Source organism: Wolffia australiana, chromosome 19, assembly GCF_029677425.1.
Source record: "Wolffia australiana isolate 7733 chromosome 19, ASM2967742v1".
NCBI lineage: Eukaryota > Viridiplantae > Streptophyta > Magnoliopsida > Alismatales > Araceae > Wolffia > Wolffia australiana.
The window spans coordinates 5,970,107-5,986,212 of NC_135853.1; the positions used below are offsets into that span (position 1 = coordinate 5,970,107).

Sequence of the window (16,106 nt, forward strand, 5' to 3'; positions counted from 1 at the left end):
TCTTCATTATTAATCCGATCTTAAATCCACTCAAATTCTAAAAAAATAAATATTAAATTAAAACAGATAATACTGAATTGAAATAATTAAATTTGCCTGCTCCTTGTGGTTCGACCCTTACTTACCCTAGGTTAGTGAGGTATAGTAATTGTTGAATGATCTCAAATCCTCATTGATATGATAAAAAAGTCCAGAAACTATTATTTAAAGTATCAAAATTTGGGATTATCAACTGGCGCCGTTGCCGGGGAGCACGGTTATTCAGTAAAAATTATTTCTGTTCAATTATTTCTGTTTATTTTATATAATCTGAAGGATTAAAACCCCCTCAGCTCATTATATTTCTAACATTTTTTTTTAAGATTTATGGTATTAACAAGGTCTAAAGCTTGTGGAAGATTAGAAGAAGAAGTGACTCCACCAAAATACTCATATCCAGATTCATCAATCACTAAGCAAGATCAAGAGAAGCAAAGCATGGCAGAAGAAGGACTTCCTCATCAAGATAGAAGGAGAACAATGCTTGATAGATCAACACCATCAGGAAGCATAAGGCAAACTGACATAAATATTAATGTTGGAGAAGAAGTCATGTTCAGGTATGATAATGGTTTAATAAATTCCTTACCTGAATTCAATGGTTATGCTTCACAAAATCCTTTAGAATTTTCATATTAGATGTTCTTCTCAAAATGTACCAGGTCTATCCACTGAAGCTTTAAAAATGAAATACTTTCCATTAACTTTAAAAGACAAAGCTTTTGCATGGTATCGAAATTTCGGCATTACATTTAGTTCTTGGGAAGAAATGCAAAACAAATTTTTACAAAAATTTTATCCTATTTCCAAAACAATTTTTTACAGAAGAGAAATTTATAATCTTCATTATCATGAGAATGAGGCATTTAGTGAAGCATGGGAAAGATTCAATGATCTAATTAGAAAGTGTCCTCATCATGGTATTGAAAGTTGTCAATTAGCTCAAATATTTTATGAATCATTATCGGATTTTATGAAAAATAAAGTAAATCTAGTTACTGGAGGAACCTTTTACACAGCTTATGAAGATGAAGTTTTTGACATGCTAGAGAAAGTAGCAGAAACTGACTTGCAGGAAATAGGAGCAAACCACAATGGAAGGAACTCACAGCCAAAGAAAGGAGGTGCTTTACAAGTCAACATCAAGGAATCTGAATTACATGCAGGATCAAGGAGACCAACTGGAAACTAGAAGAGCTAACCTCAACTTTGAAAAATGCTTTCTTAAATAATAATCCTTCTCTTGTTAAAGCTAAAATTTGCTCTCTCTGTTTCAGCAAAGACCATGAGGATGGAGCTTGTCAGCCCATAGAAGAAGAAGTTAATGCATTCAATCAACAACAAACTTCTTGGGCTGGACAGAAGAGAAACAGCTTTAATACAGAAAGCTTCAACCAAGGAAATAAACAGCAATTTCAACCAAAACCCCAGTTTCAGAATCGACCTCAACAACCATATCAGGTTCAATCACAACCCCTTCAGGATTTTTCTTCACTAACTCCTGTGATTTCAGATATGATAGAAAAACAGAATCAAAAGCTTAGAACAGAGATGGAAATGCGGGTGCAAATGATGATGGACTTCCAGACCAAGCAAATGTTAGAATCCCAAGAGCAAACCAGAAGATTACTAGAGAGTTTTAGAATGGGATCACTTGAACATGGAGGTAAGGGAGTTGACTATAACTCCCAAGAAGGTCGATTTCCAACTCAACCTTGGATCAATCCTTGTAATTTGTTTCATATAGATGATTCTTTTAATAAAGCAGAGAATCATGAGGATCTTGAAATTCTAGCAATTTCAAGATTAAGAAATGGAAAAGAACTTCCAGATCCTCATGTGTCTCTCAAAAATTCCAGATATGAAAATAAATATAAGGATGAAGATAAGGAGCTTTCTCACAAGAAAGAACCTATACCTTAAACTCATGTTCAAGACATTCCTTATCCCTCTGCTTTAAACAGAAAAAAACCAGTTAGTGAGTATGAAACTAGGCTTTTAGAAAATTTTAAGCAAGCCACCATGTCAGTAGCTGTAGAAGATATGATTAAGTGTGCTCCCTCATTAAAAAAATATCTTAGGGATTCATGTACTAGTGGAAAGCCTAGGAAGATAGTGAAATTATCTGAAAATGCATCTAGTATTTTGAATTCCATTCCTATAAAAATGAGAGATCCAGGAGCTCCATTTATTACTTGTGAGATAGGAGGAAAAATATTTTCTAAAGTTTTATTAGATACTGGAGCAAGTATTAGTATTATCCCTACAGCCTTGTATGAAGAATACGGATTTGGAGAATTAGAAGAAATCAGTATGGATTTATTACTAGCTGATGGAACAGTTAGACAACCTGAGGGAAAATTGATGGATGTCATGATTAATGTGGAGAATTGTGAAATTCCTGTAGATTTCATTGTTACGGATGTGAAAGTGAAAGGAGATATCAGTTTAGCTCCCGTCATTTTAGGAAGACCCTTTTTAGTGACAGCTAGGACAATTATGGATTGGGATAAGGGGACTGTTGAATTTAAGATAGGAAATGAAAGAGTTAAAATTGATATCTCCAAAATGATAAAATGCCCATTAGGGAGTAGTGAGGAATTGAAATTTTGTGAAGAAGAAAATGAGGATGTTGAGGAAATAGAGGAATACATATTGAGTATTGAAGAAGTGGATACAAAAACCACTTCAATAGAAACTCCCTTAGAATAAAGCCTTTGCCATCTACTCTTAAATATGCCTATTTAGATTCCATGAGAACTTTACCTGTGATTATATCTGCATCTCTTACCCAAACTCAAGAAGAGGATGTACTTAAGGTTCTTAGAGATCATAGGAAAGCCTTAGGGTGGACATTTGATGATATAAGAGGGATCCCATCTTCTATTTGTGAACATCGAATATTTTTGGAGGAAGAATCTAGGCCATGTAGAGAGCATCAGAGAAGGCTAAATCCTTACATGAGAGAAGTCCTTGAGAAGGAAATTTTGAAATGGTTAAAAGCAGGGATTATTTATGCTATATCTGACAGTAAATAGGTAAGTCCTGTTCATATGGAACCAAAGAAATCTGAAATTGCTGTGGAGGTAAATGAGAAAGGAGAAGAAGTTCAGAAACGATTACCTACAGGATGGCGAGTATGCATTGATTATAGAAAACTCAATAAAGCTACTAAGAAAGATCATTATCCATTACCCTTTATTGATCAAATTTTATAAAAATTATATGGGCAAATTTTTTTATGTTTTCTTGATGGATATTCAGGATACAATCAAGTTAATATTCATCCTGAAGATCAAGATAAAACAACATTTACTAGTCATGTAGGAACTTATGCTTTTAGGCGCATGCCTTTTGGTTTGTGTAATGCTCCAGCAACATTTCAAAGATGCATGAATGCTTTATTTTCAGATTTAGTCGGAGAATGTTTAGAAATATTCATGGATGACTTTTCAGTCTTTGGGAGTACATTTGAAGATTGTTTGTTAAGTCTCACTAAAGTTTTAAAAAGATGTATTGAATCTAACCTTGTACTAAGTTGGGAAAAATCTCATTTTATGGTGCAGGAGGGAGTAGTGCTGGGACACTTAGGAAGCCATCGTGGACTGGAAGGGGACAAGGTAAAAATAGAGATCATCCAGAGCCTTCCACCTCCAACCAACCTAAAAACCCTTAGGGGTTTCCTCGGCCATGCAGGTTTCTACAGAAGGTTCATTTTAGATTTTGCAAAAATTTCAAAACCACTTACGAATCTTCTATCATCTAAAAATGATGATTTTGAATTAAATAGTGAGGCAAAAGCTGCTTTTGAAAAATTAAAGGAAGCACTCATACAAGCACCCATCTTGCAAGGTCCTGATTGGACCTTGCCATTTGAATTGATGTGTGATGCTTCCGATTATGCTGTAGGAGCAATTTTAGGCCAGAGAAAAAATAAGAAACCTGTGGCCATTTATTATGCTAGTAGAACCTTGATGGATTCACAACTTAATTATACAACTACAGAAAAGGAATTACTAGATATAATATTTTCTTTAGAAAAGTTTAGATCTTATCTTTTAGGAAGTAAAATTACTGTATTTTCTGATCATGCTACAATTAAATATTTTTTATCAAAAAAAGAAGCAAAACCTAGATTGATTATATGGGTTTTATTGCTCCAGGAATTTGATTTAGAAATCAAAGATAAAAAAGGGTGTGAAAATGTAGTTGATGATCATCTATCTAGGATAAGTGGTGCTCAACCATCTTTAATAGATGATTATTTTCCTAATGAGCATGTTCTAACAGCACAAGGAACAGAGCTTCCTTGGTTTGCACACATGGTGATATTTATTGTTTCAGGAAAAATACCTACAGGATGGACATCACATGAAAGAAAGAAACTTATCAAAGACAGCAGATTTTATTTTTGGGAGGAACCAGAATTATTTCATCAAGGAATCGATCAAATCTTAAGAAGGTGTGTACCTGAAACAGAGCAAAGAAGTATTTTGGAATTTTGTCATGCAAAACCAGGAGGAGGACACTACTCTGCTAAGGTAACAGCTCATAAAGTTTTAGAATCAGGATTTTTCTGGCCTTCTTTATTTCATGATGCTCAAAAATTTTACACCACATGCTTAGTATGTCAAGCCTCAATTAATATTAATAAGAAGGACCGAATGCCTCTAAAGCCTATTTTAGAAGTAGAAATTTTTTATTTATGGGGAATAGATTTTATGGGGCCATTCCCAAATTCTTATGGTTATGAGTATATTTTGATGGCAGTTGATTATGTGTCAAAATGGGTAGAAGCTGTACCTACCAAGACCAATGATAGTAAAGTAGTGGTTAATTTTGTAGAGAAAAATATCTTTTATAGATATGGGTGTCCTAGAGCTATCATTAGTGATGGAGGTTCTCATTTTACAAATTATAATTTCAGAAATCTTTTGAAGAAATTTGGAGTACATCATCGAGTTACAACTCCTTATCACCCTCAAGCTAATGGTCAGGTAGAGCTGAGTAATAGAGAGGTCAAGAAAATACTTAGAAAATTAATATGACCTGATGGGAAGGATTGGTCAAAGAAATTGGAAGAGGCATTATGGGCTTACAGGACTGCTTATAAAACTCCTCTAGGAATGTCTCCCTTCCGAATGATTTATGGAAAAGCTTGCCATTTACCTCTGGAATTAGAACATAAAGCTCTATGGGCAATTAGGAAGCTGAATGTTTCTTTGGATAAAGCAGGAAAGCATAAACTACTTCAATTGCATGAGCTGGAAGAGATCAGGAATGAGGCATATGAGAATTCTAAAATTTATAAAGCCAAAATGAAAGCATTTCATGATAAAAATCTTAGGAGAAGGATATTTGTTGAAAATCAGAAAGTTTGGCTTTATAATTCAAGGTTGAAATTGTTTCCTGGAAAATTAAAGTCTAGGTGGGATGGACCTTTTATTGTCAAGGAAGTCTTTGAAAATGGAGCAGTGGTAATTATAGATCCCCAATCTCAAAAATGCTTCACAGTAAATGGACAAAGACTTAAGCCCTATTTGCAAAATGAGGATTTACATGGACCCATTAATATATCTTTAGATAAGCCTCCAAATAATTCTAGCATAGTTTAGTTTTTATTATTTTCTTTCCTTTTTTGTTTTGTTTTCTTTTGTTAAGTTTGCAGATTTAATTTTTCCAAAGCATCAACTGAATAACGGTTCAGACAACATCTTCACCAACAATCTCCACATCTTCGGTTAGTATCCCTCTCGCTCATTCTTTCAACTATATAATTCATAGAGCATGTAGGAACACGCCATATTTTAAAGAGGGGGGGGGGGGGTATCATAAAATTATTTTTTTCTGAGAAATGATGATCTCAGTTGATATCTAAGTGAAGATAGATCGAGTACTTAAATCTTGTCAAGGATGTTTAGAGTTAAAAAATTTGTCTGCCAAAGGAAACCTGAGGTGAAATAAGCCTAACTAAGTGCATGGATGTCATATTACTTCATAATTTCTTATCATGATATTTTTCTCACCTTATCCCCCACTTCAGGTTGAGTTCACACTTACATGCATGGAAATTTTCACTTTGGTGGAGAGAAGACGTAGTGTTGACTCAAAGGCAGTATTAAATATTGATGTCAGTGAAGCTCCTGATAACACCCTAATTTCTGTCTTTATTTCATGTTATTAGCACAATTTTATGCATTTAAAGAGCTTAAAATGGGGTTTTTATCATATATTTACATGAAAATAGTGTTTTCAAGTGATTTCTGATTTTTCCCTAATTTTCTGTTAATTCTATGAATTTTAAAGGATTTATTGAAGCTCGAAATAAATAGTTTTGAATGAAAATGGCATATTTAATATTTTATTTTGACATTTATCAGCATGGGAATGAATCAGTGAATTTTCTAGAATTTTTTAGAATTTTTTACGAATTTTTAGGATTTTTCTGAGATTTATTTGAAGAGGAAATGTATTTATTTCAAGGAAAAAAGTATATTTATAATAGAAAAAAAAGTATTTTTATTCTTTTCGAACTTTCAAGGGCCTTTTTGCAAACTTTCGTTGCATAAAGACCCTGAAAACAGCTCTCGGTCGACACTACAGGCGTAAAGGTCCAATTGAAAATTTTACAGGGTTTTATTGCAATTTTTAATATATATATTTAATGTTTTTAGGAGAAATCGGAGGAGAGAGAGTGTGCCAGGGGCATATACGCAATTACTTTTGGGCGGCGTCCAAAAGCAATTCCAGGCTTTTTAAGGACTTTCTGCAAAAAGGAGGATTCAAAATGCGCCAGCCAATCAGAGAGCGACACGTCATTGCGTGTTTAAAAATGAAATTAATAAATAAATCAATTTTCAATCCAATGGATTAAATTGGTTTAAAATTGATTTATTAATAACTTTTGATCCTGAAGTCCGATTGAGATGATTTTTTTATGGATTTTTTCGTCTTGATCCCCTCTTTCTATCTGTATGCTTGGATCATTCAGATCCAGCCTACATTGATAGATAAATATTAAGTACTAAACGGTAGTAAAATGGTTCTCCCTGAGTATAAAAGCTAAGTATAAAAGCTAAATTTCGAGAGGGGGATCTTATTCTTGATGGTTCTCTATCACAGCTGCAAGACAGAGAGGAGTCCCACCCTGGATCAAGTTATCTGGTACTTTTTCCTTGATTGTATTTGGATTTGTGCATTTTGAATGAGATTAGTTCAATTTCTTGTTTCTTCTTCTTGGTTTTGATCTGAAATTCTTCTTGGTTTTGATTTGAGGGATTCAACTAAGCATTCAACTGCATTCCAAAGAAAAACTCTAAGAAAAATTAGTTTTAATTCCTAGGAGATCAATTACCCCCATTTCAGTTGAATTATCAAAGTTGCAAAAACAAACCAAACTCAAATTAAAAATTCCCTTTTAACCTCTCTAATTGACCTCTTGGATCCTTTTATAAGGATCAAAGAAGCCAATTTAGAGCTCCATATTTCTTCTATTCATCTCAACTCTTCTACCCCCCTTTCTAAATTCTCATCTAATTAGGGTGACTTTATCCTCATTGGAGATCAAATTCAGTTTATTCAGAGTGAAACGACCAATACAATCACCAAATCGAATTCCTTACCAGCTTCCCTTGGACGACGCTCGTACTTATCACTATACGTCTTAAGTGGAGTTCTTATAAATTTTATTGCATAAGCCAAAATCCACAACGACAAGGGCTAAAAATTGCATAGTTTTTACCCCTATTTTTGGCTTATCAGCTCCCTAAGCTATAGAGGGATACAAAACCTCTTTGGGGAAATAAGCTGCCCGTCTGCTAAGGACAACATATGGGTGGTGGATAAGCGCCACTAAAATTCTAGAAATAAAGAAAAACTGCACAAAAGTGATATGTCATCCCAAAAAGGAAAAAAATGCAGAAAATGTGCAATAAAAGAAAAATGGAAAAGCTGTCTCCCATATGCTTGAGCCGATTGTATTATAACCATTAGTACAGAGAAAATACTAGTAATGCTCTCCACGCATTGTTCAGTAATGCGCTTGGGGTGTTAACTCAACCTTATTCCATATATATGTACTTAATTATATGTATTTCATATATCAGAAGTGCATTTAGTTTTTGGTTGAGGCTGAAATATATCTTTTGGGAATTTCTCTGAAAGCTGACCATGTTCAATTGACAAAGGACTTCCACTGATGAGCTAAAAGCAAGAGCTATCAAAAACAAGGAGTCAATTGATGATCATCATTTATCTTCATTACTATGGGACTAGTAATAATCTAAGTTGGGGGGTATTTGATAAATGTTATTGTGTCATTATTTAATCATATATATTGATGATTTTTTATGTACTTCTATTCAAGATATGTTTCTTTTGACTAACCCCACTTGATTCTATGAGTCAAGTGGATTAGATCTCATCTTTGTTTAATAAGTACAGATATTTAGTTGGAGATAAAGCTTTGGATCAGGAGGGGCGCCTGGACCAAGTCAACTCGAAGCTATGGATCAGGAGGGGGCGCCTGGACCAAGTCAACTCAAAGCCTATGAATCAGGAGGGGCGCCCAGACCAAGGCAGTTATGCATGCAGATTATCCAAGTCAAATGGATATCCTAAATCAAGCTGGACCATTCAAATGATCCAAGCAGTTTTTAGAGAAGAAGACCCTATAAATACTCTCAAAAACAATGTGTAAGGGTGTCTAGATTTTTTATGAAAAGAGTGGAGTGTTGTTTGTTCTGAAAATTCTGTGGACCCTCTCTTGTTGATGAACAATTGAGCCAAGTGAGGAGACAAAGCTGAGAAGATTCCAAGAAGAAGGATCACTTCCTAGTCGTGAAGGGGCGTGACACAAGGTATGTGTGATTTCTTAGAATTCAGTTCTTGTTAAAATCACTTTGAGATAGATCAAGTTGGGTTAGAAATTTCTATCTCTAATTCATCCAATTATATCTGTTCAAATCCGTTCTTAGATTTCGGTCTTGCAGTTAGTTGTTGTTCCAAGTTGTGAACAACAACTAACCACAAGTATCATTACACACACTTGTGCACAGTTGTGTGCCATCGGCCACAAAGCAGTGCACAAGTTGTGCGCAGGTGCCGGCTAATTCTGCGCACGCAGCGCAGAGCACCGCTCACAAGCAGTGCGTGGCGCCGCGACGTGCAGCGCCGAGCGCCGCTCACGAGCAGCGCGTGGTGCCACCACGTGCCGCGCAAAGCGCCGCTCACGAGCAGCGCATAGCGCCGCAACGTACAGCGCCGAGCACCGCTACACGCAGTGCCAAGCGCCGCAACGTGCAACGCTAAGCGCCGCTCACGAGCAGCGTCGAGCGCCACAAAACAAGGACCGATCTGAGACTAAGTCCAGATCTGTCTAAACTTTTGAATTTGAATTTCAATTTGAGATTAATAAATCTCAAATTGACATTTGATAATTAAAATCTTCATTATTAATCCGATCTTAAATCCACTCAAATTCTAAAAAAATAAATATTAAATTAAAACAGATAATACTGAATTGAAATAATTAAATTTGCTTGCTCCTTGTGGTTCGACCCTTACTTACCCTAGGTTAGTGAGGTATATTAATTGTTGAATGATCTCAAATCCTCACTGATAAGATAAACAAGTCCTGAAACTATTATTTAAAGTATAAAATTTGGGATTATCAGTCCTCCAAAAGTAACTTGTGAAGCGTACATCGCGATCGGACACGATCGAGGATGGCAGGCCGTGAAGGCGCACAATCTCCCTAAAGAAGAGTTGGGCAACCTTCACGGCGTCAAACGTCTTCGCGCAAGGCACAAAGTGGGCCATCTTTGAAAACCTATCCACGACTACCATGATGGAGTCGTGGTGCCTTGCGGTGCGAGGCAATCCCAGGACTAAGTCCATACTCACGCCATCCCACGGGCGCTTGGGCATCGGTAGTGGGGTATACAATCCGGCGCTCTTCTTAACCTGCTTGGCCAAGGCACACACACGGCACTGGGCAACTATGTTGCCAACATCGCGCTTCAAAGAAGGCCAGTAGAACTGGTATTCTACGGCTGCGATGGTCTTGCCGTGGCCGAAATGACCGCTAAGGCCTCCGGCGTGACATTCTCAGGTGAGGAAGTCACGCAATGAAGTGCGGGGCACGCATAATCTGTTCTTATAGAACAGATATCCATCAGTGAGGACGTAGTCCTTATAGTCCGGGGACGGGCCTCGTCGGACCTAGGCAATGATAGGGCTGAAGTCTGGGCAGCTGTCGTACCCCTCTCGGATGGTCTCAAACCCTAGGACGGTCACCTTCATGACATTCAGCACGTGGGCTCTCTTACTAAGGCCGTCAGCGACGACGTTATCCTTGGCCTTCTTGTGCTTGATGACGAACGTGTAGTCCTGTAGGTACTCGACCCACCTGGCATTTCGGTCGCTCAGTTTCTGCTATGAGTGCAGATACTTGAGCGCCTCGTGGTCCGAGAAGAGCACGAACTCCGAAGATAGGAGGTAGTGCCGCCAATGCCGTAAGGCCTGTATGACGGCGTAGAACTCCTTGTCGTATGTGGAGTATCGCAGCTTGGCATCGTTCAGCTTCTCGTTGAAGAACTCGACTGGGCAACCCTCCTGGCTGAGGACGCCTCTGATCCCGATGCCCGAGGCATCGCATGTGACCTTGAATACCTTCCCAAGATCGGGAAGGCGTAGTACCCGCGCCTGGGTCATCATGAGCTTTATCTACTGGAAAGCTCGTTCTACTACCGGTGTCCAAGCGAACGACTCCTCCTTGAGGCAGTCGGTAATGGGTGCAGTGACGGAACTAAAGTTCCGTATGAATCGCCTATAGAAGGTTGCGAGACCTATGAAACTCCTAACGTCATGCATATTGGCCGGTGTCGGCCACGACGTGATGGCCTGGACCTTCTCCGGGTCGGCGGCAATGCCCTTAGCTGAGACGATAAAGCCAAGGAAGGCAACCTCCGAGGTGAGGAAGCTGCACTTCTTTGGATGGGTGTAGAGCTGCTCGCACCGCAAGACTGTGCAAACCTGTCGGAGATGGGCTAGGTGCTCATCTCTGGATGGAATATAGACGAGGATGTCGTCAAAGTAGACGACTATGAACTTCCCTATAAACGTGCACAGGACCTCATTCATGAGGCGCTGGAAAGTACTAGGCACGTTGGAGAGGCCGAATGGCATGACTCTCCACTCATACAAACCGTCCTTTATCTTAAAGGCGGTCTTCCATTCGTCGCTGGGATGAATCCAAACTTGATGGTATCCGCTCCTCAAATCTATCTTGGAGAAGATAGTAGACCCTGCCATCATGTTGAATAAATCCTAGACCCGGGGAATGGGAAAACGGTACTTGACCGTTATCTTGTTGATGGCACGACTATCGCAGCACATGCGCCACGTGACATCCTTCTTCGACGCTAAGAGAGCTGGTACCGCACAGGGGCTCAGGCTCTCCTGAATAAGGCCCTTCTCCAAGAGCTCCCTGACCTGCCGTAGTAGCTCCTCGTACTTCGGCGGCTCCATGCGATAGTGCGGTAGGTTCGGTAGCGATGCACCGGGTACCAAGTCGATTGCGTGCTGTATGTTCCGCATCGGGGACAATCCACTTGGTAGTTCACCCGGGAAGACGTCTCCAAACTCTGATATGAGAGCCTCTACCTCGGGTGAACAAGGGGCAACTGGGGTGTCGGCGGGGACGTCGAGGGTGATGGCGAGACACAAGGGCGTGTCGTCACCCTCGCGGCCCAGGTCACGGGCGAACAAGGGTCCTCTAACGACCATCAACCCTACGGGTTTGGTCGCAGCCGGCTTGTTCGTTGGCTTCATGACATAAGGGTGCCATGTAACCCGTCGTCCCTGATACGTGAATGAACAGGTGTTCGCACGTCCGACCAAGGTGACGTCGTGATCATACAGCCATGGGCAGCCTAGGATGATGCTACCCACCTTCATGGGTAGTACATCGTAGAGGACGTCCTCGGCATAGGTACTCACCTTTAGCGGGACGCGGCATTGACGCTTCACGGATAGTAAAGAAGCGTCGATCCATGAGACGTCATACGGATTGGGGTGCTCTATTGCTGTCAACCCTAATCCGGTGACCATTGATAAGCCTACAAATGTACGTAAAATATGTCGTTGTTTGGGCTTTTAGACTTATGCAATAAAATTTATAATTTCCCTTAATCACTAAATATGAATATAGAGCAAGTAAGGGGTCGAACCACAGGGAGGCAACAAATGAGAATTTTTATCCAATTTTAATAAATTAATTCAAGAATGAATTAATTTTCCAATTAATAAATCTTAATTATCCTCAATAATATTCTTTAATTAATCAAAATTAAGTAAAACTTAATTTTGATTTTTTAATATTTCTGTCAGAAAATTCAAGATAGGAATTTTATAATTTTAAGCTCAGATTAATTCAGATTATTAATTTCCCAATTATTATAAATTTTAAAACAATTTTATGAATTAAAATTGGGAATTAAATAATCAAGAAAGAGATCTTTAAATTGGAGTTCAAGATAGATGAAATTTTATTCAAATTTTATTTTTAGGTTTTTTTATATATTAAATTAAATTCCTAAACAATAAAACTCAAAATCTAGAGAGAGAAACTAAACAAATTAACGTAGAGAGAGAAAGTGAAGAAATTGGGAAAAAAATTTGAAATCCGACCCTAAATCAAAAATCTAATGAAGCAGAAATGTTTTAAGTTGATGTAGAATTAAGGATCAAAAACCAGATCTTGAATCGAAATCAAAATGAAGTGCTAATCTTATTCAAAACAAACTTCTAGGGCATGTACATTTCCCCATGCCTTGGCGTTTTAGAATCGTTCAATAAGATGATTGAAATACAAATCAGAGACTTACAAATTTGAGTTCAGAAGCAAGATCTGTCCACTTCAAGAATCCCTCATGTGTCCTTCCTTGCCAATTGCTTGGGGGAGATCATCCAAAAGTGATTTTTGCCCTTTTCCAGACCTCCATTTAAAGATCCAACCGTCTGGATTGTAGAGGGGGAAAAGACGAACCTACCCTCAAAATTTCAGCCCAATCGGACATGTAGATCTCAAGATATCAAGGTTTTAGTGAGAAAAAATCTGAGCCGTTGGATTTATTTATCTCTCCTCCAATAAGCTTGGAAATGGCGCGTTTTGATTGGCTAGCATGATTATTTCTCGTTTTCCGCTTTCTCGGATCACGCCCTGACACGTTGTTGTGCGCGTCGTCAGCCCGCAATCATTGGCAAGTGATTTCGTCATTTGAACGGCTAGGAATGCTCCACGTCACCCTGAAATAATAAAAACAAAAGAAAAGGACAAAAGGTCTTTTTTTTTAAAACAATATTTTTTTATTCTCTTAGCCGCAATCTTTGACCATTCTTCTCTCTCTCTTCTCTCTTTTATTTTAAATCATAAGCCGCTATTCTTCTCTCTCTTCTCTCTTTAAATATTTTAAATCATAGCCACTTATGTTGACTATTCTTCTCTCTCTCTTCTCTCTTTTATATATTTTAAATCATAGCCGCTTATGTTGACTATTCTTCTCTCTCTCTTCTCTCTATTTATTATATAATAATAACCACTCATTCTCTCTCTCTCTTTATTCTTATTTAAATAAATATATCCATTTATTCGCCCGAATTTCGGGCAAATGACGTGGATACTCCTTAGTAAATATTTAAATATATTATAAATGCCAAATAAATAATATATGTGTTATTTAAATATGTAAAAATCATTTCTTGGCTATATAATGGTAAAAAAATTATATAAAAATATGGAAAAATTCCAGAAAAATCATGGAAACACTTACCAACCTTTAGCCAAGTATTTAAAGCCCTGTAAAAAATATTTCTTCACTGAAATGAAGTTAAATTCCATAAAAAATGATTAAAAAATCAGAATTAATAATAAAATGAAAGGTTAAATGATCTATCTTTATTTTAATATGATAACATGCAAATATAATCATTAAAACACATAAATATAATATAAAATTCATTAATTAATCATGTTAATTTGCAAGTTATCAACCATCGTATCGGAAATAGCGTTGATGCAACTGTCACTATCCACGATCACTTTGCACGCCTTGCCATTGATCTTGACGTACATGTAGAATATCGAGGTACGGAGGGCTGCATAAACGAACGGCATCGGCTGGGGCGTAGCCGGGGGAGTCCTAGCGGGAGTGGTAATCCGCGGAGATGGTCGAGCTCTACTAGTGCCGGGTGTGTTGACGGCGATGTTGGCCAACGGCTGGGTGGACGCACGGCCTGCCACGGGAGCGGTCCCTCGTGCCTTGATGATCTGTATATATCCGATCTGACCATCAGGCTCCTCATACTTGAGGGCGTAGTCCTCGTCTCCACTGTAGTGGTCCTCCTGCGATATGTCCGCTCCATCGATATGGTCCTGCTCGGCATCACCGGCGTCAATCAAAAGTGCTGAGGGGCATAGGTTGGCCCGGTGTCCTCGTCCCTGGCACTTGTAGCATGTGATGCGTGCCTGACTGGTGGCAGCACTCCGGGCCGGTAAATCACTCGTGACGACCCGAGCTTGTGGGGGTGGACCCCACTGAAGTGATCGGGGGGGTCCCTTGTGCCCCAGTGGTCGGCGTGACCCGTGTGGTCGCGGGTGGTGCAATACGAGCAGGAAGGGGCCGGACGGGTGGAGTTTGAGGCGCGGTGTTCGCGCTAGGGGCCGGGTGTCTTCGACGGGTGGGTCCATGTGTTCCACTAGATGATAGGCTTCGTCAACCTCGGTCGGCTGGCACTCGAGGACCTTGCTGTGCAAGGCCGGCCGAGAGGCCGTGGGTGAAGAGCCCTATGATAACTCGTGGGTCCTCCATGAAGCAACAACGCATACGACATTCCTTGAAAGCCTCAATGTACTCCGTCACAGGGAGTCGACCCTGTTTGAGGTTGACCCACGAGAGGAAGAGTGACATCTGGTACTGCCGAGGAACGTACTTGCTCCTTAGCTTCTGCGCCATGTCCACCTAGGACGTAATGGGTCGTCCTCATCGCTCGGCGGCGACTCGCTCGTTTTTCCAAAAGATCTTGACCTGTCCGCCAAGTCGTATCTCCGCGTACTCAACACATAGGTCATCGTCCATACGATACCACCTGAAGTACGAGTTCATGTTCGACTCCCAATTGATGAACTCTTTGGGCTTCCGAGAGCCCTCAAAGACGGCAACGTCGGCGCGCACGCTTCGCTGGATGCGTGCACGGTGCTCTTCGTGCCGACGCTCATCGTCGTCAAGGTGCCGCTCGGGCACGGGGTAGTCCTTGTCGCTGGTCCGAGTGGCGACAGGCCGGGAATGGCTCGTGACCGCGGTCGTCCCAAAGGTGGGGAGGACTATCCCGAGGTGCGCGGTCCATAGGCATCGCGCGATGTGGGGGTAGGGGGACGTCGTCAACCCCATAATATCGTGGCGGTGGCGGCCGATAATAGTCGTCACGGTGCGCAGGTGGGTCAATTATCCGTGGATCTCGGGGCGGGATGGGATCGTATCGTCGGGCCTGATAGTCATGGCCCGCGTCTTGCTCGTACTGTCGAGCGTAAGGATCGGGGCGGACGGGTCAGTCCGTGTCGTACCTAAGAGCGGATATCCTGGGGCTCGCGTGCCGGTTCCGTAACTAGGCGTCCCTGAGGAGGGGCACCGTCGGATCGATGATCGAAGACCTCGTAGTCAGCATCGAGGTCCTGGATAAGTCGGCCATGGGGGTCTTGTCGACCAACCCCTTGTGCGTGGCGAGGTCGGCCTCGGGCGGCCGGTCCCACCTCAACTCCGTGCTCTAACGCCCGTTGGTCAGCGAACATGCGCTCCATGCGTTCCATCCTAGCAGCCATGGCGCGGAAGTAAGCTCCTTGGTCGTCCGGAAGTTCTTCTCTTGGTGGGTACTGGCGAGAGGCGCCTCCTCATCCTCGTCCTCGACCCCGTGTGGGGGTCGCTGGGGGGGTGTGCTCGACAACGGGAAATTTCCAGTGGGGGTGCCGACCTACGGTAGCCCTATCCTCATAATCACTCAGCGAGACGTCG

The 16,106-nt window shown here is 40.4% G+C and overlaps 1 non-coding gene across 1 annotated transcript; it reads right to left on the reverse strand.

Moving 5' to 3' along the window:
- Positions 1–860: 860 nt before the first annotated feature.
- LOC144715944 (small nucleolar RNA R71) lies at positions 861–961 on the reverse strand. Its single transcript, XR_013584774.1, has one exon. It is a non-coding gene; the product is annotated as a small nucleolar RNA R71 (small nucleolar RNA).
- Positions 962–16,106: the final 15,145 nt, after the last annotated feature.